This window comes from Rissa tridactyla, chromosome 2 (assembly GCF_028500815.1).
Source record: "Rissa tridactyla isolate bRisTri1 chromosome 2, bRisTri1.patW.cur.20221130, whole genome shotgun sequence".
NCBI classification, from domain to species: Eukaryota; Metazoa; Chordata; class Aves; order Charadriiformes; family Laridae; genus Rissa; species Rissa tridactyla.
In genome coordinates this window covers 124,860,632-124,874,414 of record NC_071467.1, presented here as the reverse complement: position 1 = coordinate 124,874,414, position 13,783 = coordinate 124,860,632, and positions in this window count along the sequence as shown.

Below are 13,783 nucleotides of genomic sequence, written 5' to 3'. Positions count from 1 at the left end.
ATTTTTATTATTCTATTATTATTTACTGTTTCCTTATTTATTATTATTTTCATTAAAGTAGTTTAGTTCTTTTTCTGAACTCGTAAATCTCCTTATCTCTTCCTCTCCTCTCTGAGGAGAGAGGGGGGGGAGGGCCATCTGTCGTTCTGATTGGCCAATCCGGCCAAAACCACGACATAAGTGAACAATTTTCTGATGCAAAATAAAATTTTAAAATTTAATTGCTTAGTCAGTGAGATCTAGATCACCAAAACCAACCAAACAAACAAACAGAAACCACCAAAACTCAATCTTCTTAGGCTTGATTGATGAAGTACAGTAAATAGTAAAATCAACTGATAATCTATGTGTTTAAATTGATTATGTAGTGACAAGAAGCACACACTGATCATATATGATCAGCTTCCACTGTTCAGAATCCCATGCCGTCTTCCATGTTGTTGGGTTTTGCTACATTCCCATTTGCTCTTCTACTTCCTCTGATTGATTTTTCCATTTCTCACCTACCATTTATCTCAAGTTCCTGTGCTGACAACCTGTTCTCTGGCCTATGCCATTCCCTGTAATATCTAATGATTTTCCCACTCTGGCTGCTCAGCTAGTTTTCAGTATGTTTTCTCAACTAAATACAAAGGTTTTCGTATATTTTTGGCATACCTTTGTTCAGCTTCTTGTTTCATCAGTGTTTAAACCTGTGGAGCACTCCCGTATTAACCATAGCTCTAGTTTAACCTTGTGACAGCAATGTATTTTCCCATGACTACTCAAAACTGATTTTGTCTGATGAATTCTAGCTCTGATCTTATTATTTCATCAATAACCATTTGGCGTAAGAGTTCTCAAATATTTAACACGGCACATTGCATTTCATCTTGCTTTTCATATGCCCTTAGTTTCCTGAGCTTTGATCTTCATTCAAATTCCTGGGTTGTGGAGAGCACTGATCATATGTTAAAGCTCTTTTTCTCTGAAATGACCATGACCTAATCAATTTAAAGATGATTTGTACCCAACAGTCCATCAGTTAAATAGGTTCTATAGCTACACGAGCTGCCTGAGAACTATATACCAATTTACTTCCAAACAACAAGAAAACAGCACCGAACACATGTTTTTATGTTAAACACTATCCTTTGTTAGAATTCATGGACCAAATTGTTAAACAAACTTTACCTTAATGAAAGGTCGAACCTTGTTTATAAGTTTCTAGAATCATTCTTACAGTTTGTGTGCAATCCAACCATGCCAGAACAAGAAGTGCAAGGCCATCTAACATATTGGTGTAGCTACGGTTATTAGAACACAGCAGCATTATCTAAAGTCACGGACCCATACTTATCTGCAAATGCGTTGAAATGATGCTTGTGAAACTAAACAGTAGCTGTGCATCAGACTATCTAGAAAGAGACAATCTGCAAAGGACAAGAGACAAGTGCACCAATTAGGTACAACATATTGTGTACGGTTGTCTCATCTTGTCATTGCAGTAGATTACAGCTCTGAAAGCAAGAGTTAGACTGTTAGGTGAGAGAAACAGACAGGCTAAGATTATTTCAGAAATTGAAGATTATGGCCACTAACTTTCTCTTGATTTTTAATTACATATCAGATGCTTAGGGCTCTACTTATACATGACAATCTCTATATGGACATGTAAGAAGAGAGGGGTTTTTTTTTAAACGACTGTTTAACGTTAAAATAAATTTCAAGGGCTCATTAATATCCAAAATATAACAATTTGGCAGTGAGGTTCCATACTTTTTTCCAGAGACACCCATGGCAAAACTCCCATTGAAAGGAAGACTTTAAATGCATTAATATTCTCAGACAGTGGGTTCTAATAAAAGATTGAAACTTCTCAGCCTAAAGATGACCAAGAAGAACACAGAAATAGATTTCAAGAATATAAAAAGTTTTTGCAAAGAGAAAAATATCAATATTCATCAAAAAAAGGACAACAAATAAGGAATTTAAACTGGACTTTAAAGTGAGATAGCTCAGCTTAGAAAACAAGAAAAACTTCCTAATGTTAACAATTGTGAAATAGTGGGCTAGAGCAGCTGGAGAGATTTTCAAGTCTTAAAATGTGAGTGATTCTCAGCCACGTGACCTCTTCAGGAGTTTTGACAGAGTCCGGAATAATTGCACACACTATACAGCAACAGTCAGCAGCAGCTCAGTAACCCCAGGTGGCAGCAGCCTGACTCTTCCTAACTTCTGAGTGAGAAGACAGCATGTAACCACTGGCTGCCAAGCTTCTGCACTAATCGGTGAATTACCAACACCAGTTTGACTAGAGCAAGAGAGTGAATACGAATACCTCAAGAGCGAATACAGAGAGCAGGCCTATGTGGTTATCATTTCTTTGTCTCAGAACAACTGAGTTTTTTCTCATTCAGAGACTAGTAAAAGGCTCGCCTTTGAAACTTGCAAAAAAATCCTAAAAGTAATTGGTTATACACAATCATCTGCGAGAAGTTAAACAAGTCTAACTGATCCTACCTTGAGGCAAAAGAATCAATCCCAAAATCCTTTCTGGACTTATTTGCTATTGTTCTAATGATCCTATTGGCCTAGAGAAAGAAAGAAGGGAAAATAGGCCTTGCACCAATTTCACTAACAAACGTGCTACAGGATGTAATTCTATTTCGTTGCTTTTATGCACATGGATATTGTTAAAGCTATTCCTTTCCAGGTACTTTAAACTAAAAGACATCAGGCACTCCTATTCCACATTAAGGAGTGTCCACACATGCAAGTAATCCAGCAGTGTTCTTGCAAAATAACCACATGTGCATAGAAGCCCTTGCTTAAAACAAGCAGTATGAATGTCTGAAAATAACTTAAACAGTGATTAAATATTACACGAAATGGCTTCATGGGTTGAAGAGTAGAAAACACACTACAGATGCTTCTATTTTACCATTCCTGTTGAAGCTCCTCTCCATCTTACTCTGCTTTTTTAAGTGACAAGCATTCACTGATCAAACGTGAAGACATTGAGTTACAATTCAGACACCCAATAACTAAAGAAAAACAATTTTAGAGGAACGTTGGAGAGAGCGCTCCATCTCAATCCAACATTTTTGTTATGAAGAGGATGTCTAACACTTCCTATAGGAATGAACAGGAAGGAAAAGAGAAGGATTCAGAGCAGATCTGCACTGAGACAGGAAAAACTGCTGTGGAACCTGTTAGGTGTCAGTGAGAACAAAAAGTTGGCATGATAAGTTAAAAAAAAAAAAGTCATTATCAATAGAAGTCTTCTTGAGGTTTTTTCTGTTCTTTGCACATACAAACAAGATTACCAAAACTAAGATAGCATCTGAACTGGCTAACCTTTCATACCATTTTATATTAACAAAGAACATCACTTTTCTAAAATTTTAGAACACCAACTGCTGAGACGAAGAATGGATCCTTCAGAACTTCATGTTTAAACTCCTTTATTTTTTTCCAGGTTTTTAAGAGTTTGCTTTTTTGCTACCACTTTCAAAAACTTACCTGGGTAATAGTCATGGCCATTTGCCATTACTGTTCTCAGAAAATTCTCTTAATTTTAGGCATCTCTTTACTGGACTCCAACATTCTCGGTCCAGTTGCTTCGATAATAATCAGTTCTCCTGCTTTCCCTAACATGACACTTTCTTAATGCAAGACAAATACTGCTAACATCTCTTCCTGCACTTTATGACATATGTGCTTAGATATAGATTGTCATACAGTTCCTCCACTATGATTTCCTCTTGAGTTTGCTGTCTCCCTGTAACTCCCCTGGCATTTTTATAATTATATAGAGTTTAAAAGTATGTGGTCATGGAAATGCCTATTCCAGTAACTGCCTGTGGGCCTTGATGCTGGATTGAATTCCATTTATAAAGCAAGGTGTAAGTCCCTTAAAGCGTTAACATTAGCATGACTGCCAAATCTGTGTCGTTTCTGAAAACAGAAACAGATGAAACTCCTCATTAGTTTTCCAGCTATGCTCAGCAGCAGTTTGAAGATTTTGAGCCAGTTAAAACACTTAATTTCAGAATGTTTCCTTAGCATCTAATTTTTTTTTCTCTCAGGTCACTCTAATCAACAGTTGCCTAATTTGCCGCATGAGTTAGCTTCACATACAAACATTAACGGAGGGGAATCTGAAAGGGCTACAAAGCCTTGAAGTGACTCGATACGCATCTTTTTTCTGTAGGGATGCTGATGCTTCCAGCATACAAGGAAGGACTGGCGGGTGATAACAAGCCCAGGTGTGGAGTCTGATTGTGACTGGAGGCAGAAGAGGCCTCAGAAAAAGACCCCATTCAGGTCTGCTCTTCTGGACTCTGATTCTTCCGGGTAACTCCTGCTGTGGGAGGTAAAAGCAAATATGATGCTCTTTGTCCACCACCCTCGAGGGTAGGAATTCTTTCTTTTATCTCAGTGTCCGAACAGCAGAAATCCTTCTTTTGTCACTTCCAAATCAAACATTCAGCTACTGGCATTTCTGCTCCGGTCACAGCATGTGTACCGCATAATGATGCTTTCTCTGTAAATCAGACAGAGCTGTAGCATAGCTGGAGTGACAGGTTCACACTCGGATAAGTTGCCATGATTTCTATATAAGCTTTAAAAATAGTGTTGATGAATAGGTTGAATAGCATGAAACTAGGGTGGGAGCCTGAAACAAAGCCTAAAGGTAAAACATAGCAGAACATCCAGAGGAAACACCCTGACACTAAAATAACGCTATGACACTTCCTCTCCTGTTCCCTTCTATCAGTGTTCAAGATTACTGCTCAAGATTCAAGTTTCCAATTATACTGTCAGGCAAGTGATAGTATAATTGGAAAGTGGTGATCTAATTGCCATCATATTGTCCATAAAGTAAAATGTGGAAGCATGCACACTTGGGGCCAAAAGGCCCTCGCTGGTTCTTTAGTGTAATGTAAATGCATAAAACTAGTTTTAAAAGTGTCATTGTCAAACGAGAGGAAAGTTCCTTTGAAATGCTGAAGTCCCTCAATATCTCACAACTTGGAAACAGCCCTGCCCTTTAGTCCTCAAAATGGGAAAGAGCTGGTTTGGGAGAAGGCTCTACACAGATTTCACTCTGTTGTGGAGCCTTTGTAAGAGATCTGAGCTGCCAGCCCACTTTTGGTGAAGATGATTACAAGCTCACTACAACAGATAGTGTTACAGAGCAACAGAAACAAAATACAAAATAGACAGGGGAAACAGAGTAGGAGGCATTTAAGAGCCACTGCAGAAAGGAAGAAAAGATGTTACATGATCACAGGCAGGATTCAAACATATAAACCATAAATTATTAGTGTTTGAATCACCTAGAGAGTAAATTCAAGGAATTTAGCTGTATGCCAAGAAAACCAAAGCCTAAAGTCACTCGTGATTTGCAGAGTTAGACGTGGAACAGCTGTTGAGCTTGTGATGATCATCTAGCTAGATGATTAGTCCATAGCTTTTTAACTGGCCTTTCTACGCTCAGCCACTGCTTTGAGAATAGATTTTATAAGTAGTGGCAGTCATCTACCATCTACGATCTGTTAATGATCTGGTAAGTCCAGCTTCCATGAAGCAATTTCTTTTGAGTTCAAAGAAATTGTTCCCCACTGACACATACCATATATCAAAATCTACCACCAGAACTGATGCAAAGCAGCCCGTTCTTGGTAGTTGCATCAGACAAACCAAGGACTGCACGTATATAAAATCGTACTTGTGCCAAAGATTAAAAGCCCACTGCCGCTGCCCGTTCTTGATCACTTTTTAGGCATATTGTCCAATGCAGACAGATAACCTTGCATTTCAAGTTTCACCCCTTCTTATCTGAAACATTTTTCAAAATTCTTTATCAACAGGGAATTAGGTCTTCGGTTCGGGATTTTTCTCAAGTATTTGGGGATGTTATCAGGGTTCAGAAGATGACAGCATTTCATACAGGGGTTGGAGAAAGACTTGGGAAGATTAGATTCCTGAACAGAAATCTCAAAACAGACAAACTATCAGAAACTACGGAAAATTATAAACTGCAAATTATTCTCCCTTGAGCCACGCTCAAGCTCCAGCTAGGAAGATCACTTTCATCTTGAAGAAACACTGAGTTCAAATCTGTTAACTAGGTGATCAAGTCAATGTAGTTTCAGGTAGAGATTGAAAACGAAGTAGCAAAGTAATTAGCCAATTCTCTTGATTCTCTATGAGACCCCACATGGGACAGGAATCCCTCCATCAGCTCATGTAGACAGAGAGCTACATCCAAGGGCTGACCACATTTTACACATATTACCTCCACTTAAGTTGTATTTGTATCCGGTATTCCTGTAGTAATTATCCTTCTGGCTGTACTTTAAAATACTTAATTCAATTAGACAGATGAAGACATCAGGGGTTGTATAAATGCATGCTGCAAAAGAAGTGTGCTAGAGGACCTCTGCATCTTTGGATATGGTTTTGGCAGATGTCCTGATTGCAAACACAATCTCTTTAATGTTCAAATTATGTTCTCTTAATGGTGTTTGCCCTCAGTACACGGGCTGTAATTTACAAGCTGTAAAGATACAAATCCAGTTTGTGCCTGCTGCTGTAGGTATTATTGCTCTATTAATACCTATTAAGTCTCTGAAATATATTAAAAATCACCTTCAACACATTTTTCATGGAATGTTCCAGGATAATGTATATTAAATAAAAAGTCTAACAGTCAGGAAACAAATGACACTGTCTAGAATCAAAAAAGGAAAAACAAAAATCTAAATGTGTTTAAAAGACATCGTTACATTTGCACCTGAGGGATAGACTAACAAGCTAACAGGAATTCATAGAAAACCAACACTTAAAAGGACATTGCTCTCAGTATTATCAAGTAAAATAAAATCAAAAACAATTGGAGGGTTAGCATTTGTATACCTAACTTACATTTCCAGAAGGCATAAATAAAATTTCATGCCTCATTGAATGCTAAGAAAACTTAGTGATGTCCCTAAATTCTGTGAATAAAAACGCTGACATTTTAGTGAGTATGACTGTCAGCAGGTTTTTGAGTCCACCTGATGATAGTACTTTGGAACACCGGCAGCTTTCCAACAGAGAACAAAAGAAGCATCTTTTGAATCAGCAACGTATCTACTATAAGTAAGAAGTGAACAGACAAACAACATCCCAAACATTTAGAAAGAAGAATTACACAGAAAGATTTTTACTACACAGATCTGAAATTAATGATGGTAAACCAAGCTTGAGTGGACAAAGTACAGCCAAATGAGGAGGGAAAGATGTGTGTGTGAGGAAGGCAGTATACTGCAGTAGTTGTGAATTTCCAAAAAAAGAGATTGAAACTACCCAGAGATCAGATTTTACTTGCCTGTTTCCTGCAACATGTAAAATATATGGTTTCACTGAATAATAAAAATGGAAGAATACCTGACATTAATTTTCTAACTAACTTGTGATTCCAAATATACGTAGAGAATGATCAAATAACATACAATTCATCAAGAAAAAGAGTCAGGGGCTGCTGTGTACCAATGGATGACACTTTCAAAGCCACTCAGTTGGAAGATAGGAAGCCTGCACTCTGTGTACATTCCAACACTCACTGCAGACAGCGTATTTCTACAGGATCACTAGAGCTGAATGTTTCCAAATGCCCCTAATGCCACCTCTGAGATTCTAAGAAATACACCAAAAAAGAAAGAAGAAAAACAATGAAGTCATGAAAGCAATACAAAAGGAAGCAGTATAAATACAAAAGCTGTTATTAGTACTTTGAAAATATTGTCTTCAACACAGAGATTCAGCTTTGTCGTGGTTTAACCCCAGCCAGCAACTAGGACCATGCAGCCTCTCACCCACCCTGCTTCCCCCCAAGAAGGATAGGGAAAAAAGGGAGAAAAGGAGAGGAAAGGGGGGGGAAAAAACAACCTTGTGGGTTGAGATAAAGACAGTTTAATAGAACGATAATGGAAAAGGAAAATAACAATAATAATAATGGTAAAAGAATACACAAGACACAAGTCATTCTCACCACCAGGTGAATCAGTTGCCCAACCCAACCCAAGCAGTGATCACAGATCACTGCCCTCCCCCGGCCAACACCCATTTATATACCAAGCATGATGTCTATAATATGGAATATTCCATTGGCCATTCTATTGTCCCATCTATGCTCATTCTTAGTTTCTATGGGAAGCTGAAATAAGTCCTTGACTAGTATAAACATAACTTAGCAACAACTAAAACAATATGCATTATTAGACATACTTTTCATACCAAATCTGAAAACACAGCAACCACTAGAAAGAAAATTTACTTTATCTCAGCTGAAACCAGGACGAACTTATTTTGCCATACTTCCCCATCTAATAAATACAGTTGAGTAGGAGAAAAGCATTCATATTGTGGTCACTGCTTTACCAGGTTATGGGAACTCTTTCTCTTTCAGCCCTCTGAAACGTTACCAATCCCATGCGTCCTTATTTGTGGGTTATTTTCAGTTTCATAAAAATACTTTATCAGCAATAAAAGACCAATTGTACCAGAATCCTTGATTTTACCTTTTGTAGATTTTTCTTTCTCCCAATCCTAATTTCTTTTGCAGAAAGTTTTATAAGATATAACAAACTAAGGAAAAAAGACATATTTAATGACTATTGCAAGGAAGGCCTGTTTAAATAACACATTTCATGATTCATAGAAATTGTATCTATTTGTTTCAATGGTCCAATGTACCATTTCCCCTTTACCACTGAATAACTAAAAAAGAAAGTCATTCCATGTCTAGTCAGTACCATCTAGAAAGATTATCACTGGAGCAGTCACAATTTTCACAATCAAAAAATTGTCGTAATGTCAGCCTGCAGGGTTGGTTCATATTCCTTCATGACTATTGTCTATAGAACACTTTGTGATTATAACTGGAAATGCTGACATCCACAGCAGTGATTAAAAACTGAGTTTTGCAGACCAATTCTAATCTTCTGGGTTTTTCCAGATCAGCGATGAGCTCATAAAGGAAATTCCCAGAACCACAGAATGGTTGACATTGTAAGGGACCTCTGAAGGTCGTCTGTTCCAACTGCCCTTCTCAAGCAGGACCACCTAGAGCAGGTTGCCCAAGACCATGTCCAGTTGGCTTTTCAATAGCTCCAATGATGGAGACTCCACAACCTCCTTGGGAAATCTGTGCCAGTGCTCCATCACCATCATAGTAAAAAAAGTGATTCCTGGTGTTCAGAGGGTTCCTGTGTTTCAGTTTGTGCCCATTACCTCTTGTTCTATGACTGGGAACCACTGAAAAGAGCCTGGTTTCATCTTCTTTCCACCCTCCCTTTATAAACATTGACAAGATACCCCTCTCAGCCTTTTCTACTCCAGGCTGAACAGTCCCAGCTCTCTCAGCCTTTCCTCATAGTAGAGTTGCTCCTGTCCTTTTGCCACCTTTGTGGCTCTTCATTGGACTCTCTCCAGTATATCCATGTCTCTCTTGTACTGAGGAGCCCAGAACTGGACACAATACCTCAGGTGTTGACTCATCACTGCTGAGCACAGGGGAAGGATCACCTTCCTTGACCTGCTTGCAAAACTCTTCATAATGCAGCCCAGGATGCCATTTGCCTTCTTTGTGGCCAGAGCACATTACTGGCTCATGTTAAATGTGGTGGACACCAGGACCCCTAGCTCCTTTTCTGCATCATCCACATGCCCCCATCCATCCACGAATCTAGTTTTTGCTCTTTTTTTTTTTTCAGTTTGCTAGTGGCAGTGCTAGGACATCCGTGCAATCAGCTGCATCAACAACAGCTACAAATGACAGCAAAATGCAGCTTTATATTACTACGTTTCTGTTTCTGGATTTTATTTTTTAAATAAATGATTAACTGTGGTATGAGTAACAGGACTGGAAAGTGAGTCAAGCTCATAGAAACTGAATTTTATCTCCTCTTCAGGAACACATAGAAAAGCTTCTTTTTCCAAACAAGTAAATAATTATAAGAATATTCTTAGATGCAAGATCTCCATTCTGAGAGAAGAAAGAGGAGGTACCTGCTAAAATAAAAGTCAAAGAATCAAGAGACTTTGATTGTACAGCTTGCAGTGAGATAGGTCCACAACAAATTCTCAAGAACTTGCTGTTCTTATCCAAGATATAAGATGTTTCACTCATCAAAAACTTCCACCAGAGTTCTGGTCCATGGGTAAAAGAGCTAAGCTATTGCTAGCTCCTCTGTCTCTTTGTATAGCTTTTGCATCTGTAAGATAAGGATCTTAATTTTAACCTTGTTTGGGTGCTAAGAGGTTTAGTTGATTAATGTTTATAAAGCACTTTAGAGCTTTAGATAGAAAGCTGTACAGGAATGCAAATTACTATTAAGTTCTCCCATATGTTACAAAAATACAGGTGTCTTGTCTCATCTAAATAGAACTCTCAAATGTAATAATGGAGTTTCAAAACCTTTACCACAATTCCTAGTTTTCTTCCCTCCTCCTCCATCTACTTCACCCCAGTGACACACAGTAATAATCTTCACCCCCTCCTAAACATGAATGAAAAAGAAAATTGCAAAAAACTTAAATATGAAAGAAAAATATTAAAACACCCACGAAATCTGAAGGCTTTTTGCAAACATACAAATGAGTCAAAGCTACGGGATGTTAGTCCCTACCATTAGCGATGTTTAAGCCTTAATATTTTACTCGGTAATGAAGCAAACATGTAGAATAATTGCTGTCAAGCAATTAACATATTTAAGCGAAGAGGAAATACATCATTTGCTTTAGGGAAATAAAAGCAGTATGTGCTATGGTGATGTTTACAGATATTCAGCCCAAAATTCACTGTGCTTCAGGATACCCTTTAATATATTTTTGAAGTTTATTTGAATACAACGCATTGGGCTTGTGTCTTTGAAGCAGTAAACAATGAACATTTGCAATGTGCAGTCTTGATAGACAGGAATGAGACCAGACAGGGCAAACAACAAAAAAGATGGGTAACCCTTCTTCATTAAACAAAAGGTGCAGCTTGTTGCCAAGGATGTTTGGCTGAAGAACTAAGAACATCCTCTAGATCTAGATCTTTCTGAGGTGTACAAAAGAACTGTGCAGCTACAGAGAAAAACCCAAAATCAAAGAAAAAATCTTGGAAAATAGCCTGAGGAAATTCATCTTTCCCCTACATATAAGTATGCTATCTTCTCTTCATAGGCTGACAAAAACAAGGCAGGAGTACACAAAGCAATTGAAACAGAAGGTGATAAAAGTTTAGATTAAGAATTGATTTAAAATTAGAATTAAAGCCTGGATACCAAAAGGGTTGGGCATAGCTTGGGTTTATATGGAGATCATCCTTTTCCACTACTAATAACTCCAAGTAAACTCCTTTTGATTGGAAGCTATATGTACTTTCCAGGTACCCTGCAAAAGGGCACAGTCAACTTCCAAAATGTCTTTATAGTGGCAGCTTCAACAAAGTAAGTCTTCCCAGACTACTCACTAGAATAGTCTCAGCGTGCTGGGTGTTTGCTCACTGCTTTAGCTCTATATTGCAGCCGTACTATGTGTTTTTCCATGTTACTTTGGTAAGAAAAAACTGCAAGAATTCTCCCCTCATAGGAATTCTTCACTCACCAGGTTCTAGAGCAATGTATCCTGATCTTCTGTGTGTGATCTCAGTGCTAGATATACCAATGCAAAGGTCACAGGGTTCAGAAAATGCCTGAAGGAGACTAATGGAGTCTCATTCTTGGAAAGAATAAGAGTGCCCTCCTTACAATAAGTATTTAGTGAGTATGGGAAGTCTCACGTCTCAACAAATGAAATTGCAGGGAGGTAGCCTGACCAGATATTCAAAATACTCCACAATGCACAGTGATTTCAGCAGAATAGTGCTCAATTATTGTCGTGCTTTGCATTTACCAGACCTTTTCAATAGTTGTCCCACAATCCTACTCTGTCAAGTAGACTCAGTTTCACATCGTGAAATCTGAATAAAAAGTGAGTTTCCTATTGGTAAAAAAAGGTTCGTACCCACCAATTTCCACCAGCATGTCTCTCAGCAGTCTCTTCTTTCTGAGAACAGGGCTATGAAAAATAAGTTCATTACTGATTAACCTGTTCAGGAACACAGTATTTTTCATTGTCCATTACTCCTTCATGTCAGGAACATCTATTTCCATCCATTCTATAATTATTTTTCAATAAAAAAAAATCACTATTAGTGCATCATCATTTAATAATGAACTCTCAGGAAAAACTCTTTCTGAAAGACAGCGGGCAGGTCACTCAAGGCAAAGCTCTAATTGACTGCCAGGCTTCCTTATTCAGAGGCGGTATTCAAACTTGATGTAAAGGAGCATGGGAAATATCTGTCTCAAAGAAGGGAAGATGACATACAGGTCAACATTAATTTAAGCCTTACTGAAGACATCTTTAAAAATAGCTGTCTGCAGTTACAGAGTGCTACACCTCCCTCGTTTATTTAATGCCTACACTCTGCAATATAAACCTAATTGCAGAAATGATCCATTCAGCACAACATAATTTAAGACTAACAGATTGCATTGTAGAGCTTTACAAAAGTCTCTGGGGTTTACTGTGCTGCTGCTGGCTCCTACAGATCTTCAGAAGAGGCCCATTCATACCACCACTGCTAACAGGTGAAAGTCCTGCTTCTACTTGGCACACTGCTGTCTCCCATTTATTTTAATTGGCTGCATTTGGACTACAAATGAATCACAACAGATATTAGATACATAACCCTTCAGGCATATGCTGTGTCATCGGCTGTGGGCCAGAGCATCAGACCCACTACATCAAGCTGACATGTTCTGCCAACATTCATCATCTTGTATAATTCCATTGTACCATGACCTGGCCGAAAAAAAGTTAAAGAACTAATCGTCATGATCAAGCTAAAGAAAAGTAAACCTTCAATTCCAGATACTGCTAATTAAAACAAATTTTAAACACCCTTCTAAATTAAGTCAATAAATATTATTTCAATGACTGTATTTATTGTTTCAATTATTTTATGTATGTATTTGTAGAACATATAAATATTACACTGTGGAAGAAACTCAGGAAGGTAGTCTATGGGAAAAACTCCATCCCTATGTTGCCTGAGGACCAGGTAGAAAAGATGAGAAAACCGTAAGTAGGCTCACAGAGCAACTTATCCAATAGTATATCCTTATAGTCAACATGATCTTCTCAGTAGCAAGCATCAGTAATAGTCAAAACTATTCCTCGTGGAGCCTTGTTATCAATGATCCAAGATACCCACAGACTGCTGGAACACCAGAGTTTATGGGCATGTTCTGCTCAGTTCACAAAGCCAGTGGTCTCTTCCCACCCATCAGCACTGCACCAGATGCACAGGCAGTGAGTCCTAAGCATTCAGACCACACGTTTGGCAGAGACTCATTTTCTGTCTTGTGCAGTGGATCTCCTGTTTCCATCTTTTCCTCTTTATCCTACTGTGGCACTATTTGCTGCTTTGAAAGACAGTGTGCTGGTTTGGGCTGAGAGGGAGGGCTTTTTTCCTCGTAGTAGCTAGTATGGGGCTATGTTTTGGATTTGTGTTGAAAACAGTGTTGATAATACAGGGATGTTTTCATTATTGCGCTTACACAGAGTCAAAGCCCTTTCTGCTCCTCACCCCACCCACCAACAAGAAGGCTGGGGGTGCAGAAAAAGTTGGTAGGGGACACAGCGGGACAGCTGACCCCAGCTGACCAAAGGCGTATTCCATACCATATGACGTCATGCTCAGCAATATAATGCTGGG